Here is a 24,562-nt window from a genome sequence, read left to right as displayed (position 1 = left end):
GACAGGGCGGAGGTATGTGTATCACGACGCAGAGTGTCTGAGCCGGACAGTCTGTCCAATGCTCCCAACAGCCGGGCCAAAGGATCATCTGTGTGTATAGAGGAAAAGCGGTGGGGAGCGGGTATTTGGGCTGGGAGGCGACATGGTTCTTTGGCGAGGACCAGCGTTGGGGTGAACATGACGCGTCACTGAGAGGGGATCAGGGGTTACGGATGAAAGGGACGGCCGCCTTGTCCTCTGTCTTTGGCCGACTGCGTGCAGCTGTGGGCACCATTGTGGACATGCTCATTTGCATACGTTTGGCAGGAGCTCCGGGAGGCAGCGCAGGCCAAGAGGAGCGGCCCTGTTTAAAATGGAGGCGAAAGGGCGGGCAAGTAAACACCCAGTGTATGCAGATACATACCCATACATTATCCGCACTACAGTACACACGACCGCAGTGGCCAAGAGAGAAAAAAGGCCTGTTATTCCAGTGTCAACATGTAAATATAAACAGTAGTGAGGGAGAGTGTACGTTGTGTTTCAGCGGGTGATAAGGCCATGTCACCCTGATGTCATAATGACAGAGTGAGCGACTGAAGGAGTGTGCTGCGTGGGGCTCTTGGCTGGCGGCGGAGGGGTGTGTCCTACCCTGACTAGAGACAGGTTTATTGGGCCTGATGAGTGCTAAGCTCCTGTGCCTAGCCACAATGGAGCCTGTGATCTCCCTTTGTGGCTCATTGGGAAGCACTGGTGCGCTCGGCAGCCCCCGCTCTGTCATTAGACAGATTGTGAACAGGCTGCACAAGGCCCGGCCAGGGATGACGGAGCCACCAGCCACTTCATTAGGGGCATTATGAAGAGGACTGCAGCTTTCTTCTCTCCGCCTGTGTCCAGAATTCACAGGTCTGTTTAATCACATAATTCTCCTCAAGTGCCCCAAGGAGGCTGCAGCACAGCAAGAGCCCTTTAGACCCATGACAACTTGGAGAGATTAATTATATTCATCTTTTTGGAATATCTGCAGAATAAGAGGGAATTTGATATTGGCTCGCTTTTATTTTATTTTTCCTCTCGTCTTTTTCCAAGCGGCTCTTTGATGTCCTCCTGTTATTGTTGGGGGGACGTCTGTGCAGCCCTCTGCTGCCGGAGCTTTGATATGCTCCAGCAGGGGTTAAGGGTTAGCGTCCAGAGGTCCGGGGCCAGGACGTCCTAACTTCTGTCTTGGAGAGGGCTGACCCCTTGGACCCGAGGGTTGGTCAGAGAGTCTCCAAATTCCGCCTCCCTTTGATGCACGCTCTTTCACAGCAGTTAATTAGCCAGGGTGGCTAAACGTTTAGCCTGGGCGTGAAAGAGTCTGGGATAGCATGTGTGTCCAAGACATTGCCCGCTTTTTTTGTGTGTCACAAGGTCCTTTGAAACAATGTGGTTCTTGGACAACTTGTTTGCATAGGATAGTGGGTGAATGCTGCAGTCTTTTCACAAGAGCTCATTCACCGGGAGGAGGCTTTTCTGGTGATGAAGAGAAGTCCTTGACATTTCACTCATTTCCTCTAATCAACTACATGATTTCCTCTTTTTCTGTGTCTTTTGCTGCGTTCCATTTGAACAGGGAAGACGGAATTTCCGAGTTCCCGGTCAGAAATTTCAACTGGAACGCCCCCTGAAGTCGGATTTCCAATTCGGAAAGTTAGACAAACCTCACCAACCTCGACCTCCAAATCCAAGATGGCTGCTCCGTGCATCAACAGTAAAAAAGATGTCGTAATATACTGTTTATTAGCACTTCTGTCTTATTTGTGTCTCATTAAATCTTCTATCAGTGGACATGTCGCTACAGTGTTTGTATGCTCAAAACAACGGCGTAATGTGTTGTTATCAAAAGGGCTGAGTGCCGCATTTTTACACTTCGCCACGAACAGCAGCAGCGTGTCGAGGTGCTGAGCGTCTATTCTGCGCTGCATGTTTGGTGTTTTTTTCTGCTCGCAGAGAGTTGAAAAATCTTCAACTTTGGGTAAAAATCCATAATTACCAACCGTCACATCCTACGTGTAGCTACAAGTGCTGGACAACAACAACAGTGGAGGAGAAATGAATACACATAGACCTGCGGGTCCATCCTCTCTCCCTTCATGCTTCAGCCTTCGATTCAGAGCAAGTACTCTACCTTGTGTCGAAATTTTGATATTCCATATCATAGCAACCAAAGCACCTCCGCCTCACAGTTTAAACCAGTTTAGATGAATTTACTGTTTATCAGACCACAAATGGGACAAGAATTAACGCAACACACCGACTTTCTCTCACTCGCTCTGTTCTTTACCCGCTCCTCCTAGCAAGGCAGCCGTTAGGCTGCTGCTGCACCGAGGAGCCGCACCGCTGCACGCCGGCCACAGAGCACTGGAAGACGGATAGACATGTTGGCAAGGTCCGCTGTTGGAAATGCAGTTTCAGGACGTTTTGGAGGTGCGCCGTCCACCAGCATCGGCCGCTCTTGCTTCAGCTCCCAGCAACCGACGCCGCACCGGGCTGCACTGTGATTCGTTTATTTCTGTAACAGGACTTTTCTCTTTGTTTTCTCTTGGGCTGAAAGTTGCGCTCTCGGCAAACCTCCAAAACGGCGTTGGCTGCTTTTCGTTAATTTATCTCCAGCAGGAGGAGACGGTAAAGAAAACAGGGAGTGAGAGAGACAGTCAGTGAGTTAATTCGTATAATCCACTGCGTTGATTTCACCTGTTCACCGTACACACAAATGCCATTGTGAAAATAAACACACTAAAGTAAGGCGGAGGAAACAAAAAATAAAATGAGCTGATGCAACAAGTTGGGCTAGCTAACTACACCTAACTAGCTAACTTACTAGAGACAAACTGACTGAGATAAACAGATTTAATGGTTTGCCGCTGCTCAGATGCAAACGAGGATGACATATGACTTACAGCTTCTACTGTAATCATACATCATATTCCCATTTCAGTAACAACCTTCTTTTTTTTAAACTTTGAGAACAAAATTAAGTTATAAAATGGCAAAACACACTGGAGGGGGCTTTAAAAGGCAACAATATACCTAATAATACCTAACAATAAAGCTTATTTATATAGCACTAAAATCAGGATAAACAATTTGCAAAGAAAAAGTTACAATAATACTGCATATGTTGAGCCAGTCATTTTCACCACAGGGGAAATTCCTTCACCTCGACAGCCCTAGTTATCAACTGGTATATTCAATTTTCCGACCGGGGTGTGACGTCATTCCCAGCTCCGACGTAAGATTTCCGAGGTAAATGAAAGGCAGCGTTTGTTTGCTATACGTTACAGAAATCCTAAGGAGAAGTGGGATAGAAGAACCTCTTATCTGGCAAATGGCAGTTGCAGCGTGTGAATCATTTCAAGCCACTGCTACATATCTTCCCCTAATCTTCATACAATCTTTGGGGAACATTAATACACATTTCTGAGGATATGGCTTTCATCATGTATCCAGTGAGCGGTCAGGGTTTCAAGCAGGATCCAATTTTCTCTTCCTTCTATTCTAACAACTGCTATAAGCATTCATGAGCCAGACTGGTAGCCTCAGCTGTAACATACTGGATTCATCAGCGCTTTAATATCAGTTCTTTACTGCTGCACGACAAGGATAATAATTTCCCTGTGTGTCAGTAGGAAAGGGCAAATAAAGCCTGTTTGTTTGATTTTAGAGAGGCAGTAAAACTCCACTCTGCATCCTACAGCCCTGAGCGCACAAGCCTACAAGGTTACAGCAACAGACCTGAGTTAAGATACGGCAATACCTGTGATACATCTGTGCTTCTCACTGCAGCGCCTGTAAGTACAGTAAGTCATTAAGCACCGGGGACGTATTTAAGATTTCTTTTCCTACCAAATCTTCTTTAGCCTAAGGCAACCTTCAATCATCTGCCCACAGAGTAACATCAAATAACATTTCATTTCATGTTGTTTGTGCTCGGGATAGTGGGAGGAGGGAGCCAGGTTGGGCCTGCTTGATATTGTAGAGATATTGATCTGCTATTGAGTGCACACTGTGTCCAGACAGTTTCCATCCCCAGGGACCCAAACACTAAATCATTCTCTCATTTTAAGCTAACTTGTACGTCTGCAGTGCTGCCAAAGCTCTCAGGATAGACAAACTTTAAAGTGAAATACTCTCATTCTTCCTGTGTTCCGTCTCCAGCTTTGCATCCGTCTCTCACACCGTTGCATCCTATATTGATTCAAACGTAGCTGCTGCCACTACAAACTATGATCTTAAAGACGTGTTCCCAAACAAGACCCGTTTGTCTTAACAAGCATGAAAGGATTTTAGGAGATTTAAAGTCTGCCTGTGATTTAAACATCAAGGCTTAACCTATTTCTTTATGCATAAGGAGTTGCAGGGGGATGGGGCTGCTCTCACCGTATAACTTGATGATTCACTCATCTGTGGATACGTGGAGAGAAACAGCTTTAACCCTTACTTGAATATGAGATGTATATGATCATCAATTTCTTCTGTATGATGATTAAAGGGGAAGTTCAATTTCCAAACACAATGCTCATCCATTATAAGCATTTTCTGAGCACATTAACAAATAGAATATAGCTTTATTATACATCATAAATCACAGGCTAAGCCAAACATAACAGCTCCTCACAGCTGTTGCTCTGTTATCATGTAAGAAGTCATCAAACGATGAAGCATTCCGTATAAGGATCATAATAAAATATTGAATCAATCTCTAAACTATTTTCTCAAGTCAGTACGTCTGTCTGATCCGATGACTGCTGGAGCGTATAGTCCCTCCATTTGTGCCGTTTTGGTTGTGCGTACGTGCCTGTGTGTGCAGTTTGCTTGGTAGTCAGGACAGGTTTTGGAGCGCACGGCGCCTGTTCTCCAGCTCGGCCACCTGCAGCTGGAGATCGATCAGCTCTCTGGCACCCCAGCCTAACCCCCCACCAGCCGGCCCCCACCTCCGCAATCCCATCCCATCCCTGGCTGTATCAAGCAGACCAACAGGGGGCTGCCTAGTTTCTTCATTTCTCTGGTCTGAGTGAAGTTCACATCCGTACCATGTCAAAGGACAGAAGTTAGAGACAAAACTCACAAACCATAAACCACCAAACCTACCAAAGCTACTCTATGTACAGATGTGTCATGTAGAAGAATACAGCCAACAGCAGGATAATTCTCTACTTGATATTCAGAGCATTAATATAGCAGCAACAACTAGTTGCTATGTAAAGGTATAGAGGATTATTACACGGCTGTGTTGAATACTCGATTCTGATTGGTCAATTACGGCGTTCTGCGTTGCCATGGGCGCAGCTCTGATGTCGTACTCTGGCGGTCAAAATATTGATTTCTTAAGTAAGTAGCCGTGTAATAATGTACAGCTTCGCGTCGGGGTGCAGCATCGCCCTGTCGGGGATTCTTTCACAACAATGACCGGCTCGCTGTACATTATCCCTTACGTAATGTCTACCTGAGCAGAGAATTAAGTCACTCTTCCTCCGTGTGTGTAGTAATCAGAGCTTCTCCTTGCTTTGTTGACGTAGCCGGGCCGGACGCGCCTGCATTTTAGTGCAGTTTCATGCATGTGAGCGTGCCCTACTGGCTAATATATTGGGCTGTAATACATATGAGGGTCAATACATTGATCTGGATTGATGTATTGATTCAATGATCAACGAACCAATGTCATTGACGCACAGTGAAAACATCGATACATGTCATCACGCCTTTATTTTGAAATTCCCACTTTTTATTTATTCTTATTAGATTGATTTTCATTTAAATGTCTGGTAGAGCCCAGTAATAAAATTGTCAAATCATATTTTAGTTGATTTTTGTGAGTTCAGATAAATGTAACTGATTGTGTTAAATAGACATATGATATATGATATCAGGTGGCAGACTTTGTGACATCAGCAAATATCTTATCGTTGTCCAAAGAATCTATATAATAACGTATCGTGATGAAACTTGTGATTTCCACCCCTACTGGCTAGCTCACAGCCGCCGCTCTGCACTGCTCACATACGGGGGTTACAGCTGATAACACCGTCCTGACCATTGTCATCGTCGTCGTCGTGGAAATGTAGCACCCACCCTCCGGTCCCCCCTCAGGTAAACACTGTTAGCTCTGTCAGCAGTGTTGTTGTTGTTTGCACTGTTAGCGCCGTTAGCACTGTTAAGTACAAGCCACCAGCTCAGCCATTGCCATGTTGAGAGGCAATAGATATGTTTTCAATTTTGCGTTAAGCACCTTTAAATTATTTTGTTTGCTATCATATACCACATGGAAATAAGTGTTTTAGATAACATGTTATTGTACTACGCTTCAGTTAAATCCGGTATTTGTTTATTTTTAATGTGCATTTATATACACATTTATATAACCCCCCCCCCCACCCCCATCTAGCATATATATAATGTATATGAACATTTGATCAGCTCACGACAGGCCGTGGTATAGGCCCTATGGTAAATAATTAATGTTCAAATAGGCCCTCCTGGCTGACTGCCTGCACATACGGAGGCAGCTTTATATTGATTTCATTATTTGGCTATTTATTATATTATTTATATGTTGCCATTTATTGAGCAACCACTGAAAAACTGTCCAGCATCAGTTGGATGACTTTGATAGTTGCTTGTACTAGACTTGCCTTTTTTGTCAGGTGGTGGTGTGTTGCTTGGCGTGGCGAGGATGTTGCTTCTCTTTTACGGCTCACAATAGCTCTGGAGATAGAGGTTTCACACGGGTCCGGACTGGCCATGGGGAGCGGCGGCGGCCTGGAGAGGTGATTGGCCCTGAGTGCCTGGCTAGTGTTAAAAATGCTAAATTAAATGTGTAAATCAAAACGACACAAGGCAGATACACTCAGAACTGTAGACCACCAAAATATATAATATATAATTTACAACTCTGTAGGAAAGCAGGAGATGTGTATGCATGGAAATAATATTGAAAATGAATACCTGTATACTCTTTTCTGTCAGGTGGAAGTACTCAGAGCTACCAGAGCCTCACGGTGATCAACACAAGTCCAGTCAGAGCTCTGAGGAAATGACAGGTGCAAACACTCCTAAATTATATAACCTATATTCTTTATTCCTCTGGAAACTGAAGACACTTGGTTGTTTTTAACTATTTTGGATGTTCTCTGAAGCAGTTTTTGTATATAGTAAAAACTAAAAGCTATTAACAGTGAACAAAAAAAATACGGTTACAGTACACGTAGTCTGTTGTGAATGTGTTGAGACAGGCCTGAGCTGACCTTAGAGTCCCAGCTTGAATTTTTTTCCCAGAAGAACTGTTTCCTGTCGATATGTGTTTCCCCCTACCTAAACCAGGGCTAACACCCAATCGCATACTTTTTATTTTCACTTTTTACTTTTAGTACATACTGCAGCTGCCCTTAAAAAGTACATACTGTTGCATGCAGTGTGCATACAATTGGGACGTACTTTGTCATCCTAACGCTTGTCTTGTCCTGAACTTTGACCCTCTTGCTCAGAATAGTCAGGAAAGTACATCCTGGTATTTTTGGCATACTGCATTTGCATTTGACATACTATATATTGGGACATACTAAATCTTTGTCTGGTAAACCCAGGGGTCTGCAACCTGTGGCTCCGGAGCCACATGCGGCTCTTTAGTCCCTCTCCAGTGGCTCCATGTGGATTTTTAAAAATGGAAATGAATAACTGTTTTTTTGTTTACATTTTCATTTTTATTTATCATTGTTGTAAGTCTATAGTACGACGGTACGACGGAGTATTAGGGCCACATTGAGGAAAAAAAAAGAAAATCTGAGATTTCGAGGAATAAAGTCATAATATTATGAGAATAAAGTCATAATATTATGAGAATAAAGTCATAATATTATAAAGTAGTAATTTTACGTCTTTTTTTTTCTTTTTTTTGTAAAGTTATGACTTTATTCTCGTAATATTACGCCTTTTTTTCTCGTAAAGTTATTTTATTCTCGTAATATTCCGACTTTTTTTCTTGTAAAATTATTACTTTATTCTCGTAATATTACGACTTTTTTCTCGTAAAGTTAAGACTTTATTCTCGTAATATTACGACTTTTTTTCTTGTAAAATTATGACTTTATTCTTGTAATATTACGAATTTTTTCTCGTAAAGCTAAGACTTTATTCTCATAATATTCCGACTTTTTTTCTCATTAAGTTATGACTTTATTCTTGTAATATTATGACTTCTTTCTCGCAAAGGTATGAATTTATTCTCGTAATATTATGACTTTATTCTGGAAATCTCAGATGTTTTTTCCCTCAATGTGGCCCTAATACTCTGTAGTACATTTGCTCTTTGGCCCTCACTGCATTAGACTTATACTATATACTTAGACTATAAACTGTGTTACCTTCATCACAATGCTCAAATGTTTTGCAGCTCCAGACAGATTTTTTTTTATTTATTGTTTGCCTAAAATGTCTCTTTTGATAGTAAAGGCTGCTGACCCCTGGGTTAACCAAACCCTACTACAACAGACTTCAGCATCACCTGCCCTGGTTCCACACGTGTCAAGAGACCAGCATCAGAGAGCTTCTGAATGGTGGTGCTGCAGAGGCAGTGGTTAGTCTATTTCTGCTGCGTAGCTTACCTGCTAGTAGCCTGTATTCTGGCAACCTCCTCTTCACGTAGCGCTGGATGACGTTTAGCAAAGTTATTTTATTTCCATTTTGTTGCGGGTTTAGCAGCTAACTTTGTTACTTTCTATCTGTAGGTAACTAACCTGTTCTGTGTTGACGTTTTTTCCTCAGAGGCGGAGTGATACTGAAAGTGCAAAGGCCGTGGTAATTATATCCCGGCTATGAACCAATCAGATTGCTTGATTTGAGCTACTCATTATGATAAATGGTTTATAACACACAATGTAGTTATAAACAGATATAAATGTTTATTAACCCTCTACCTAGCAACCTGTTTAACATACAAGGACTATACCGACTGGGGGACCCCAAGAATAAACTACTGTAAGAAACAACCATCATAGTAAAATGTTAACTTCTAAAAACACTATTAGGTATTGTTAATGTCATGTGAAGGAAAAATAATTATTATCATTTTAGGAAAGTTACAGTTAATCTGCATATTGTGTAAAACGAAAAAAGACAGAACACATGAGGAATCTGTGTCTGTCTTCTTCAAAATGTACTTTGCATTTTGTTTTATTTATTCCTTTCTTAATCACATGGCTCATGTGGTCACAGCATTTTTATATGAGCTCTTTCTTGTATGTTTACATAATGATCTTGTTAAGCACTTTGTGATGTTTGAATGTGGAAAGTGCTATATAAATAAATTGCAATGATATAATAAAGCGTTTTTGGAGTCTGCGGGCACCCTAGTTGTTAGGATGAGGGTTAAGGAAGGCCTATTTGTCAACAACTAGAACTCCATCTGTGGGTTGGTGACGATAGTAAAACACAGTTATATAATAATAATAATCAATACACTTAAAATGCCATTTTAAACCATTTATTAAATGTTGAGTGCTCATAAAATGCTTGTTTGTGGTGTGTAATTGCTCACACAGTCACACATAAACAAGGACACTCATTACTCATAGCCTTTCAACAGTGCACAGGTAAAACTCTGCCCATCCGTGTTCGTTCCAAACGCTGAAACTAAGCAGGAGATTTGGAGGACTGCTGACTCAAATCCCTCTTAGTTCAGAACTCCTACACCTCGTCAGCCTCGTCGTGGCACATGGGTTTTGACAAGAACAAACTGGTCCTGCTGGAGGAGTGGAGGTTGTGCCAGACCCTTACAAGGTACTCCCCGCTGCAGATCCAGAGGAGAGAAGTTTCCTATTATCAAGGACTCTCTCCCTTAATGATGAAAGTAAACAACATGAGCAAGAGTGTTTAATATTTCATGGCCCACCCACAGGTGTAGCGGTGTGCTGGGAATAACACATACATCCACACATACCAATGCGGGTCTGATTAAGACGAGGGTATTGTCCCTGCTGTGGTTGGCCAGATATCCTGTGTGTGTGTGTGCGTGTGTGTGTGTGTAGGGTCTTGAACGTATTTGCTGCCTCAGTCTTTTTTTCCCTCTCCGCTCTCCCTCTCTCCTCCTCCCTCTCTCTCTGTGGTGATATATGGAACATATGGGAAATTATTGTGGGGTTATAAAGGGCTGTTGACTCCAGCAGACATGCAATAAATTAAGCTGTTTGTGCAGGGGAGGAAAAACACAAGCTCTTTAGGAACACTTAGTGCAGATTTCCTGTACAGACTTTAACTCACCTTCTCCTTCTTCCTCTCTAACTCCTCCTCTCGCCCTACGTCTCTTCCTGACTCCCTCTCACTGTTGTAACACAGGCCACAGCACAATCTCATTCTGTTCTCCTGGTTGGTGGTAACACAGTGGGATATATCCACACAAATTATCCACAGAAAACTCGTAAAGCCTGGAAAATATTTTAATAGTTTCCGCACCCCCTTAGCGGCAACAAGCTGCATGTGCAGAGCTGGTGAGCACCACCAACGTTATTGGTGCAATTAAATGTGAAACACAAGGGAGGAACACGGGGGAGTGGGAGCCCAAAATGGCTGTAAACAAGGAAAATGACACTTGACAAGTTGCAATTTATGGACGTCGTTTCAAAGGCGAGAGGGACTCACCGTTCCTACGCCGGCAGAGGAGGAAGAATGAGGCACGAGGATCCCGGCATTAGAGGAACTATGTGCAGAATGTTAGTGAATCAAAGCCACACAGAGACAGAATAAGGGGAAAGAGAAAGCTGTGACTTCAAAGTGGAAGCATGATGAGCAATGCATGGAGAGAGAGAGAGAGAGAGAGAGAGAGAGAGAGAGACAGGAAGTGTGTGTATATGTGTGTCAGAGAGAGAGAGAGAGAGAGAGAGAGAGAGAGAGAAAGCTGCAGGATGATAGTACCCAAAGCACGGGATGGGGGGGAGGCCCCTGGATACAGGAGTACTCTCCTCATCTCAAAGAATGCTAAATCACACACACACACACACACATGCACACAGACATACTGGCTGTCTGGGAATGAGACGCCATTAAACAGAATGGAATAGATCTCAAGCTCTCATACCCCATCCAGAAACAAATCAGCGTCACCATTTACGTGTTTACTCTCCAAAAATGAGGACAAAACTGAACCAAAACAGTCACGCTGAGGAATCTGAAGACGTTTGTCATGCTTGATGAAAAGCCTCCAATGTTTCCCTCAACAACAGCAGCCAAGGCCAGATGTTTACTGTGATAGTTACACTTTGTGTTTTCACTGCAAATACGCTTCTCAGCGTACAGTATACCGGTGAAATTTTAGATTACACTGCCAACACGGCGATTCAAAATGGTCTATTTAATTTGTTTATTGTGATGAGAAAGTTCCAAGATAAGTGACACGTTCTTCGGAAGTGTATCCGAATCAATTTGCAACACTTTGAGAGTTTCCACAATACAAACAGGTTTCTTAAAGCTCTTTTAAAGCTTTAGTAGACAGAAAGTTTTTTGCATCACTGGGCAAAAAAATCCCATAATAACCTTTCAGCATATTGTAATTCAAGTGTTCTGAGAGAAAACTAGACTTCTGCACCTCCTCATGGCTCTGTTTACAGACTTTAAAACATCTAGCCGTGTCACAAACTTTCTAATTTTACAGCTAAACAGTACACTACAAGATGTTTCTGAAAACATTTGAAGTGAGAAATAGGCATTATAGTAACAGAATATTGATTCATATTTGATCAGCGCTGCCTAGTTTGACCATTTTGATCAGAGTTCGCGAGTGATTGACAGCTGCTCAGAGACGGCAAGGCTCCAGCTTGGCTCTGATTGGTTGTTTTCCTCCAGTCTGTGAAATCTTGCAGATGCCATTAGGAGCACTGGAGAACACCGGAGGACACAGAAGCACATGATATTTACTCCATTTCTACCCACTGCAGCTTTAAGTGATTTGTCATCTTTAGTCACTGCATCATGACTAAGGCCCTTTTTCCACACAGCACCAGACCCCACTTTTTAACAGCTCTCCAGTTTCTTATCTGCTTTTCAAGAATTACATTTAAACCCAAATGAATAAAAGGATCTAATGCGTGCGGAGCGCAGCATAAGATTATTCTTCAAAGTTGTTGGACCTGCTAAAGGCATTGAACACTGAAAACTGTTTAATTTGAGCAAACTGCAATCACTTTACTTGAAAGTGCTCTTCCTCTCAGATGTGATCCACGTGTTTGCACTAAATTCCACAGTGGACCTAAGGAAGTAATGAGGATTAACCAAAATTTGAAAGTCTTCCCAGCCTATTTTGAAGCCCCTTTTTGCCACATAAATACACAAGTTAAAATCGCAGTGTAGATATCCTGTAATTTGCAAAATGACAAGATGCTTGTCTGATGCACCGAGCACCTCCAATTGCAGCTCATTAACTCAGTCAGGGGGAAGCGTTCTACAAGCACGGAGAGAAACTATTAAAATACTTCCATTAGCTGGGAGAAAAAATACCCCGGTTGCAGCCCAAAGTGTCTTCATTTGGGCTCAAATGTGAGATATGCCGTTGCTATGGTAATATGGCAATGGCTGTCGCCCTCCTCCCAGCTGTTGGTGGGTTTTGTGTGTGTGTGTGAGAGAGAGAGAAAAGGAAAGAGAGAGAGACTGTGTGTTTGTGTGCGTGCACGCATGCATTGATGCTGCCTCCGTGCTGTGTTCCCCCTTTCAGTCTTCAGAATAGTGTCTCTACTAATCCGTGAAAGTTGCGGCGCTCTGAACCAGTGGCCAAGCCTTTTCCCACTGAACCAAGGCCCAGGGTCTGCGCTCGGCTTTACACTTGATTGGTCCCTCCCGTGGCAGGACTCCCCTCCCTGCTGGGCGTGGGCCCGTCCCCCTCGCTGGGCTGCTCAGCGCTGCCTAATCGCCTTCTCCCCACCATAATTACCAGTGCTGAGCCCAGGACTCACTAACACACCATTAAAGTCTGGCCAGCCAGTCCTCACCAGCCCTCACACATCCAGCACTTAGCACAGGCCCAGAGACGGGCCTAAAACCAGGCCCAGCTCCACCAACAGAGCACCTGTTCATGCCTGGGATGCCCCGCAGCACTGTGGACTTGGCTGGTGCTGCTGCTGGGTAGGAAAAAAGCGAGGGGGTTGGCAGCTGTGCTGTTGTCCTCCTCCCCCTGCAGTGGAGGTGATGTGTTTATTTGGGCTGGGATGCTGCAGTGAGAAGCTGTGAGAGGTAACTATCTCCTTGTTGTGCTCCACAGAGTACCAGAGAATCCACCCTGCAGAGACAGAGCCCTTTGATATGTGACCACTTCAAACCCACACATACAATGGAAGCAGTCAATTGTGGAAATAGCCCAAGTTGATGTTGTGTGGGCAAGGTGAGACAAATTTGCTTTGCTCAAAACCAACCTGCACTTTATTTTTCCACCCCTGTATATTTCCAGCAAAGCAAATACGAAACACGTTTTACATTCTGAACATCCTGCAATGTGTGTAAAATCAGAAATAGAAATGCTCCCACTTTCAATTTTGTTGTACCCACGAGGATCCAAATTTCAGGCTATTGCAGCATTGGTGAGAGCATATGGGACTGGCCAGGTGAAACGCAGTGACCTGGCAAACAGTCCAAAGGCTGATGAGAGCCGGGTACACGTCAGACGGCGCTGGGTGTGCTGGCACAAACAGTACCCAGAATGTGGATCAGACAGACACCCAGCACTCCTTAGCTTATTACTCTCTTATTAGGAACATTTTTGCCTCGCATGGTTTGGCAGAGTCCCGCTAGCCACCCTCTTCACATGGCCCAGGCTCTGTCAGAGCTGATCAAAAGACATTTCTTCACATCTCCAGACGCCAGGGAAAAAAGGAGAAGAAAAGAGGGAGAGAAGAAAAGAGCCAGAAGGGGGCATACTGCTCTCTCTTTACTCTGGTCTTTTGGTGAATGAGGACTTTTCACAATGCCCTCTCTTTTTTCTTTTATTTTTTCATTCTTCCATTGGCAAAAAAATAGAAAGAAAAAAAAAAACAGCATTTCCCATCGCGTTTCACCAAATTGTTTTTGCTATATCAAAAACAATTGTCCTCAGGTGAAGAATGCGCCTGCAGAATTACAACCATTCCAGGGGGAGAAAGAGGTCTTCACAAATCTGACTGGCTTCCAGGCAGCCAAGACCCCCTCGAAGTGGTAATGAAAAGTGTAACTTTAGCCTCCCAGCTGTACGTCTCAATCCATAATCCTTCCCCAAAAACCTCACCGTAGTGCCGCCTACCACTCCCATGGCGTTCCCAGCCTGTGCCGGGCTGGGCCTGCACTGATTTATGTGGCAGTCCCGTGTCATACTCTCAACCTGAAAAGGATTTGCTCTCTTATATTTACCAGGGTGGTCAGGGAGGCTCTCTGGAAACACAGAGAGCCCAGTCTTCGGGCCTCACTCCCAGGCTTTCTCTTCTTTTTACCCCTGTGTGCCAATAACCTGGACGCTTTGGACCTTACCAGAATCAGACGAGGCTCCAGTGTTTCCATAGTGGTGTGTTGCAGCAGTGCAGAGGTGAGTGTCTGCGTGTGTGTGTGTGTGTGAGTGTGTGTGTGTGTGTGTGTGTGAAGAGCTGTCTGCGACAACATAGAGTTAGTACCTGGTCCGTGTAAGCGTAGTCAGGGTTGGAGGCTCGGCCTGTGAGGTGACAACGGGCCCATAAACCTCCCAAATGCAGAGACAGTTAACACGTCAGCATGTTTTAGTTGTTAAAGCTGTGTTTATTTGTACGTTTGCACAGCTGCTGTTTCATAAAGACGCAATTTGGAGAAGATCTCATACATGAAAATATCTCCATGATGTGGTCATTTCTATTTAAGGGCATGGAGGAAAGCGTTTTACAGTAGTCTCCTGGTAGCCCGAGCTAACTACTACTGTGAACCACCAGATTAAAAATGTATTGATTTCCTGTGAATTATTCTGGCAAAGTCGAAAAGGAAGACGCTAATTGGTAGAAGCATAACTAATTGATGACGTGTGTGTAAATTGCAGATTTTCAAAGAGTTGAAAGACATGAGAGTGCAGCAGGTCTGTCCATCACAGTTTTCCCTCCATGGTGCAGATATTAAAAAGAAAGTACAGATTGTGCTACTCACCCATACAGCGTGACTGAGGGTCCAGTGAGAGACGAGAGCTGAACACATGTTGGTAGGCGAGCTGTCGTGGATGGCGGTGGTCCACTCTGCCACTATGCATCCACTCAAGCCAAGGTGACCTCTGGACAGCTGGGTTTATACATCCTGTGGTTGGTTGTCTACGTATGTGGCGGTGGGAGCAGCGGGTGGTTGACGCAGACTCTAAGGAAGGGATCAGCTCATCCTATTCAATATGTGTGTGTGTGTGTGTATTGTGCACACTAATGTGTCTTGTAGGCATTTGTGTGACAGTCATGTGGTTCATACTAAACACTGTCTGAGCAGGAAATGAAAGCAATACTGCTCCGAACATGCACGGCGCATGCCCTGATATATAATCCACATTTTCCAGCACATATCTCGGTTAAAGGCACAAATTAAGAGATCTCGTTCCTGCGAAATGTCTCAAAATTGATGTTACCATCATCCCCCGAGCAATATTTCAAAAGAAAACGAGGCATGACCTGAGAAAGACGTCTGGACCAATGCAAATGCAGACAAAATGGCCGCTGTTGCTAAGCTAGCAGGGGAGGAAGAAGATGGAGCTGATGCTCTTTGAATGCTGTTTGAAAGCAGCACGTTCATAGCTGATTTTTCGCAATATTAAAGCGCACGACACACAGAATGGTTTCTCATTTTGTCCTGCTCATTTGAGCAGCTTAATACTCAGTTTGACTGCACTTCCTCGTGCATTTAGTTTCACATCTGCAGCATGTTCTGTGTTATAGAAGCGACTCACTCTCTCAAAGGTCCCCTGACATTGCAGCTCCAGGTTGACTTTTAAAACACGTGTCATAGTTTCCTTTAGCATGAGATTGTTTTTATTTACACCATTGCAGTGTACATAAAATAACGGCACACACTCCAACAGACTTCAGCATTATAGAACGAGCGACTACTTAAATGTTTTCAGCCAGGATTGTGAGTTATGAGATGAGTAAAATGTGACAGCTTCATATGAAAGTCTGTTTGAGTCTTTGCAGATGAAAGCCTTCATACTATGACACAAGGAAAGCCTTCACATTTTTTATCCTTTTTTTTTTTTCTTTTCTCCCTATGCGTTAGGTTAACTTTGGGAAATCATGTGAGAGATACTTTTCTTTGTCATCGAGATTTAAAGGATAAGATTGGTAACTTTCTCTCCCAGTATACTTTCCCACTGATCTCTGATTTTAAAGTGTAGATTATGGGGGTGAATATATTTTTGGGGGGTTTTACACTATGCTCCATAAGTTTCTTTGACAGTTTAAAGTAGGTTAAAGAAAGAAAGAAGCTTTAAAATATAATGGAAATTAAATTTAGTATTTTATTTGTTTAAACCACTACTTTATTTGAATGTTGTAATCAGATTTTGACTTTAAAATAAACCTCCACAATGACATTATAACGGTTAACATAATTAAAACAATTTATATGAACACCTTTATTGTTTGCACTTTCAATACAGTTGACCCACTGATGTAAATACGATACAAAAGCTTGGTATAGAATTGAAGATGTGTGTTGTGGGGACGTCTAAGTGTCCTGATAAAGTAGGAGGGACTCTGCTGACAGTTCAATGTCCTCTCTGCAGATGAGCATACAAAAAACAGATGGTGGCCTTTCATTCTGCAAACTGAGACAAGTTTCACATTTCAATCTAGCAGAAACATCTGATTTGATCAAAAACTCTGCCTCTTATTTATCATTGCATATTATTAGACTGTGATGAGAGCCTCCCATTCGAGACAATACTCCCTTGAAGAAATAAAACGACTTGAAATAAAAGAATCTTCTGCCAGTTAGATACCACCTTGAAATAGAGAGCTAATGAATTTCGTTGTCTTTTGATGCCGCGCGTGAAGTTTTGCAAATGAAAAGAAAAAAAAAAACAATTAAAAAGAATTACAAAGAATCGCACAAACAGATGGCTTCTTCAACAAACAGCTAAACTAACACAAAGTATAATCACTCTCCGATTGTTCTCGCCGATACCATTTGTCTGACATAAGCTGGAAAAGTTTTCAACAATGCAACAATAACTTTCTTTTTCTCCATCTGCTGAAACTACGATAGAAACTATAATGTCCATTTATAACTGTTTCACTTTAGTGAAAAGTATTTGTGTGTGTATATGAGGTCAAAACCAAGTTCATGCACACTCAATTACAATTTTATAAATTGTGTAAAAAATTGTAAAAAAAACAAACCCTGTGCTCACTGAAGGTGAGATTGTTACATTTTATTTAATTTAGCAATAGTTTTTTTTACAATCAAATAAAAAAAGATATCCCTGTTACTCATCTTATCAATATACTAATTTTAAATGTTTGTGTATTTTTAAAATTAGAATAAAAACTATTTAAATACCTTGCTTTTTATTATCGCTTTTATCTTGTATTTCGTTATCTACATCTATATATTGAATAAAACTATTTACCATAATATGATTCATTTTAAAAGTTTAGTTTTGACCAAAACTAAAATAAAACCAAAACCAAAACCAACCAAAAACCACATACCCTACAACCTCAGCTTTAAATTGCAGTAACAATATCAAATTAATTATTGTGTGTCTTAATTTAATTTTAAAAATACCTAACTAAAAGTCAACGGTTATGGAGTACTACTTAATCAGAAAAGTAAAAGTTCAACATCGAACAACATTTGACCGTTTCAATTTAATGCGCCGTGGTATTATTTTAATGATTTCGTTATTATGGAAATACTGTAATTCTTTTTTCTAAAGTTTAAAAAAATATATATTTTTACCTTATTGGTATTTTAGTAAAAGGGAAGCACTAGAATAAACGTGTTTTGTTTTGCAACGGATATTCTGAATGATTTGGTACCAATCAGAATACGTTGAAAATAGGAAACAGAGCTGATGCTGCTGCTGATGATGATGATGATGCTGCTGCTGATGATGATGATGCTGATGCTGATGATGATGAATGATGTATTGTGAACACAGTCTCAGTATCTGTAAAAAGAATGCATTGAGAGAAGTGGGAGGCCTGGCTACATCACAGAGGCCCCACATTCACTTTGTCGAGTTAAATTGATTCACCTGAAGGTTCTGGTCACATATTTCTCTAAATGCACCTTAAATGAGCCCGGACATAATTCTAGTGTACAAAAGGGACATGTCAGAGTCACACAATTGACGAGAAATAAATAGGGAGTAGGTTTTTGTGGACGTTCTTCAAAGGCGCTCCAATTTCACACCGTCAAATTAAAGCTCCCTTATATTTTAGTTCCATGAGTGTTATTCCTGCTGTTTGGTCTTCAGGCTTTTTTCTTTTCACATAGGTATAATTTATGCAATCTGAGAAATGATGTTTTGGAGTTAAATTAATCGAAATGAGATATATTTTGTAAAAGGAATAAATAATTTAACTGTTAAGAGATTATTTGAAATATACTGTACGCCATTTTAACCTACATTTTGACTCGATATTGATGGATTGACACTTTTCAGTCGCTGCTTTTTCAAATTTGAAGACATGCAGTCATATCTGGGCTACATGTGAGTCCTATTTCTTATTTATCAGTACTCTATTTTGACTGCTGATGTATATTTCGGGTGAAAATTTGTTGTCAATGGCATTACCTGTCATGCCATCACGACACATCACATCACGACACTTGTCTGTGAGCTGAGCGCTGCCATTCTTCACTTTTTGTTCTGGGAATATCTGCTGCATGTCACTCAATATTTCCAAAAAAAGGTGACATACATGATATGTGACCTGTGCACATGTTAGTGCTGAAGTTGATGCTTATTTGAAGGACTCGGATGTGCAAGTTTGAAAGAGGAAGTGCAACTGACAAAGTGAGGAGATTTAGTAACCTACTGCTCGACTTCTGTTTTTTAAAAACACATAATTTCAACTAGCATCGATGCTAGACGACATTTGCCATCTCTACTGTGGAGGGATTGGCAAAAATCTGCCTAAATAAAAAAATAAAAAACAGTGGAGAATATTAAACAAAGGGGTGCTAACGTTTTTGAAAATCCATAAATAACAAAAACATTAATTGCGATTTGTGCAGTACACTTGAGGTGTTCTTCCTGGTTATACAATGCTGACAATTGGATCATCATTATATAACCAGGAAGTTTGACTGCCAACGTCCTGCAGCTTGTTTATGGTGACATCTCATTGCTTGGTCGGCGGGGTCCTGCCAGTGTGCGTCTTTATTAGTTTCCATGCACTGCTGGCGTGGGCACCCCAGCAGCAGCGGTGACAGCCCTCATCCCTCCTCTGTGCCCCACCTCAAACTAAGCCCTGGATTTGAAGGACAGGCAGCTCAGGACAGAACAAGTGCGCCAAAGCAAAGCGTAAGCAAAGCTTTAGAGCAAAAAGGCCACATCCCAGTGTATCTTTCTCAGACAACAAGCACACCACGCTCGCTGCTTAAAAAGGACACGTCACAGTTAATGCACCGTCTGCCATACAGGCAGGTTTAGCCAAACAAAAGTTAAAGGGCAACAAACAAGAGCAGGAAGTGAGTGAAGTCGATCTATCCAAATCCTCACATCGTATTTTAAAGGTCCCAGATACTGGATCCCTAGAGCAAAAATCATTACAAGTCAACAACATTTAGTTAAATTATGAAACTGAATGATAAAAACATAGCGAAGCAGGCTGTTGTTATTACGTTTAAATCTATAGGCTGAGTTCTTTATTCCAGAAGGGAAAGTTTCCTCCCGCGGAGCACCAGGAGGTGCTGTAAAGCAGTTAGCCTTTTGATAGCACCAGCAAAAACAAACATGGCTGATGAGGGTTGGCAGGGCCGACAGTAACGTACAATATACTACCGATTCAGGGAGTTGATGCAACCTTAGTATTTGGTTTCGAGCCCAGAGCGTAGATATTAAAAAAAGATCCCCCTGCATGCCCTCCTACCTGGGCTTCAGGGAGGAGACGCACCCTGCTATGACCTCAGCGGAAAAACTCAAAGTCATGTCAAAAGCTGCAGCGCTGTTGCTAGCATGGTTGCTAAGAAGCATTCAGCAATGTTAAGCACCCCACAATGCAACATAATCAATGTGGAGCTTTTCTCTTGTAAAGCATGAAAACATTGGCCTGGATTTACTGAATATCACAACCTTTGCAATGTTTTTTTCAGTTGAAATATCAGCTGGTTAGCTGTATTTACATTTTAAAGCATTTTGGACGTCACACCAAAGTGTCTTAAGCATTTATATCACTAGACGCTCTGGATATGCAGTGACTGGATCAGCGGGATAGGTGGAGACAGAATGGGTTTGGCTGGATTGATTGACAACAATAAGTGTTGAAGGCTTGTTTCATTGAGGCCCAGATCAGGCCCAGCAGAAAGCGATAAACTAAAAGACGAAGCGAGGCGACCTGGTCCTCCCTTGTCCTCATCTCAAGTGCTAAACCTCACCCCAACTTTGCAACGCTGAGGTTTGTGAGTCACAACTGTGAAGATTATAATGTTATTTAAACCCAATCTGTCACCAAATGGAGCGGAAAAAAAATGCTTGCCAAGTGCACAAGTCTAACATCATCACTTATGACACACACACACACACGCACACACACACACACACACACACACACACACACACACACACCTCCCTATCTCCGTGTCATTACACTAGCAAAATCGCCAATTAATAAAAAGGGAATTCATGGAGTTGTCATTAACACAATCGCTATCAAAGGTCAGGTTAGACATTAAGGGGTAAGTGACAGAAGTATCAACACTATTATATGACTTAATATGACACAATTAGAAGAAATAATTAGTCCCCATAACTGGCAGGTTATTTCAGATGGTAATGAGAGAAAGATTTGAAAATATTTTCTTGATGTGATAACATACAGTAATGAATAATTTCTCAGCGCCGAACATCACGGCGTCCCTCTTGGGTCTTAGCTGTTGCTGCGGCGCGCGACCCATTTTGCCTTTTACACAAACCAGAAACGCTGCTAATTTTGACAGCTCCCTTCACGAGAACCCAACCCTTAACAAGTCTGCCACCTTCTGCAGCAACATTGGAGATGGTGACAGACGAGGAGCACTGGCATGTTGGTGCCCTGATGGTGCCCAGGTGGTGAGGAGACGCATGCTGCCACATGCCCATAGTAAGTGCATCGATGGGCCTTGAGGGGCCACGTTCAGGCCAGAAAAGTTAGTTTTTCAAACTGTTTCTGACTTATGTACAAACATATGGACATTGGTAGGAGAAGTATTCCGATACTTGAGTACAGTGCCACACTGTAGAAATACTTTGTTACAAGTAAAAGTCTTTCAAAATTCTACTCAAAGCAACTACAAGGAACTTTCATTTTGTGTTAATTTTGGCAGCCCCTCTGGACAAAAGCGGTAGTGACATAAAGATCTTGATCTAGCTTGCCCGGAAGCGAGTGAAAGAAAACTCGGACATGAATAGATTTACTCACTTCAGTGGTCTAGCCTCTCAACTTTACACTGTCGACCTCCTGGAGCATGTTGTTCATCATGCTCGTAATTACAGAAAGTTTGCAGTGCTTGCTTTGCTCGACAAAGCAGGCGGTAGCTCCGGCGGTGACGGACCTTCAGTTAGCGGCTGTAGCGAGTCACAGCAGGGTGGTGGTCAGCGGCAGCACTGGGTCTGACCTGTGTAACGGCAGCAACAGAAAGTTACACAGGTCAGACTCAGCTCTGCCGCTGACCACCACCCCGCTGTGACCCCCAGCGCTACAACAAAACCCCTTCCCCCCCGCTGCTGACAGAAAAATCTTAGAGGAAACACTGGCAATGTATTTCATAAATAAAATAGACATATTAAATACCAGTCTAGAGCCTAGAGGGACAGTTTTGAATCCTTTCAAATCCCGCAATTCTCTCTGTTCTGTTGCGTGTCCGACCTTCTAGCTTTTATTTTGGCTGTTCGTCAATTCTTTTCTTTTTCTATTTGCTGATCCTGCACCAGTATCAGCCATAACTGCAAAATATAACGTCAAAAATAAAATTCGCAACAGAAAAATCCCCTCCTGCTTCTTTTAACTGGCTAACGTACTCACTGCCAAACTTTGCCTGTGAAAATGCAAACACATCTGATGGTCTTGTTTGCTTATGTAAGTCATATAGAGGCATCAGTATTAAATTGAGGCTGTTTCATAAACAGTTAAAAACTCCTTGTAGTAGCTTTAAAGGTGCTCTATACGATATTCAGAGCATTAATATAGCAGCAAACAACTATTAGCCATGTAAAGATATAGAGGAGTAACGTCCACCTGAACAGAGAATGAAGTCGCTCTCCCTCTGTGTGTGTTGTAATCCGAGCTTCTCCTTGCTTTGTTGACATTGCCAGGCCGGCCACGCGTGCCTTTTGGTGCATGTGAGCGTGCCACACTGGCTAGCTCACGGCCGCCGCTCTGCACTACTCTCATACGGCGGTTACAGCCGATAACACCATTCCGACCAACAGCGTCTTCGAGTAAGCGTAGCACCCACCCTCCAGTTCCCCCTCAGGTAAACACTGTCAGCTCTGTCAACACTGTTGCTGTTGTTTGCACTGTTAGCTGCTAGCCGCCCGGCTCAGCTGTCGCCATGATGAGAGCCGTGCGGAGGCAAAAGAAATGCTCCCAGTCTCGCATTTAGCACCTTTAAGTACAATAGTATTAACAGCAAGATAAAGTGTAAAAGTACTCATTAGGCAGTATATGAATTCTTGTCAGTGTTGCATTTATGTATCATATATTATATTATCAGATTCATACTACATATACATATAGCATTTTAATGCTCTAGGTGTACACCGTGGAGCTAAATTTACCTACTTTATATATTACTGTCAGCTGCAAAGATTAGTCGACTAATCGATGGGTCAATCGAAAAAGAAAATGAATCAGCAACTATTTTACTAATTGATTAATTGTGTCAAACATTTTCAAGCAAAATGCCCAATTGGTCTTCTCAATATGAGGATTTCCTGCTTGCTTCTATCATTTATGACAGTAAAATAAATATTTTGGGGTTTTTGGACTATTACTCAGATAAACAAAGACATCACTTTGGGCTCTGCGAAGTTGTATTGGCTGTTTTTCACGTTTTGATGTTTCATAGACTAAACGTGTAATTGATAAATGTAATGAATCAATAGCTGCAGCCCTATAGCTATAGCTGTAGTGGAGTAAAATATGTCATTCTGAGATGTGGTGTAGTAGAAGTATAAAGTATAGCATGAAATTAAAATACCCAAGTAAAGTGCGTCAAAGTTATACTGAAGTACTGCACTGATATTATGACTAATGTCTCATGTATGTGTGTGGCTATAATGTCCATGTCATCATAGTGAAAATAAGGCATTGCAATACCAGGTATTTTTTTTTTTTAATAATTTTAGTGCAAGACTGCAAATTTCACTGCTAATACATTTCACATCATCGTATGTTTAGCATTAGAGTTTAGCATAACTTGCATTTTTGTTACAGTTTTTTTTGTCTTTTTCACAAAAGTGAGAGTCCTAGGTTTCTTTGCTGATAATACTATTATATAACTGAAACTATTCAGGGATGTTGAGCCCTAAAACCTGCTCAGTTGGTTTGACTTTGTCTTTGCGAAGGTCAAGGGATTCTGTCAAATTACTTTACGTCAGTTTGTTTAAATCAGCAGGTCTGCGGTATAATAGAACGGACTAACCTAAGTACACTCGGGATATATCCTTCAGGCATGTGAATACAAACTGCTGAGTGAAGCGATATTTGCAACCCCAGGCCACATTAAGAACCAACCAACGAATAATAATAATCTAAAAGAAAAAATTAAATATTGCCAAAATGAAATTGGCAAAGAATGCGGGGTGTGCATGTGGCAGTGGGCTGCTCTATAAAGACATCTGCTGATTACACAGTTTGGGGAGGCCTGGTAGAGAGGAGCCTGGCAGGGAAAAGTGTAAAGAGATTGAGACCACACGACGACTGCTGAAAGAACACAGCACTCAGACCCTCACAGCCCGTCACTCCGAGTACGAGGCCATAAAGACGTGAAGCGGAAAGTTGCCTTCACTCTATTTTACACAACAAGAGAACCTGGGCTGCCCACGGTGGCAGAATAATATTAGGCCCCCCAAATCCAGTCAAGGGCTTTCTCATTTTGTTCAGGCCTGCTGCTCGGCAGGCGCACAAAATATCCAACCTGGGCCGGATTGAATTTTTCACTGCTATTGTGAAGTGTTAGGAAAAAAATCCTCTATTTTGATGGTGAATATGCGCTCTGCATACGTCAGACGTGCTGCGCTCACCTTCCCCAAGACGGTGGCAAACGGGTGTCTGTCTGGGCTGACAGTGACATGCCTGCAGACAGGTCTGCCTGCATGCATCGCAGCGAGACAATGTGTCAGCGCTCCGTGTGGCAGGTGGAGACAGAGACCCTGCTTCAGGTGGACCGCGTG

The 24,562-nt window shown here is 42.4% G+C and overlaps 1 long non-coding RNA gene across 1 annotated transcript; it reads right to left on the bottom strand.

Annotated features, from left to right (window-relative positions):
• Window positions 1-6,655: 6,655 nt before the first annotated feature.
• Window positions 6,656-8,766, bottom strand: LOC141774821 (uncharacterized). The gene is made up of 3 exons (XR_012595474.1): window positions 8,619-8,766; window positions 6,964-7,043; window positions 6,656-6,807 (listed from the first exon to the last, which is right to left on the bottom strand). It is a non-coding gene; the product is annotated as an uncharacterized LOC141774821 (long non-coding RNA).
• Window positions 8,767-24,562: the final 15,796 nt, after the last annotated feature.

The sequence above is a fragment of the Sebastes fasciatus genome, chromosome 10 (assembly GCF_043250625.1).
Source record: "Sebastes fasciatus isolate fSebFas1 chromosome 10, fSebFas1.pri, whole genome shotgun sequence".
Classification (NCBI taxonomy): Eukaryota; Metazoa; Chordata; class Actinopteri; order Perciformes; family Sebastidae; genus Sebastes; species Sebastes fasciatus.
Note: the sequence above shows the minus strand (reverse complement) of the source record. Positions and strands in the feature narration are given on the sequence as shown.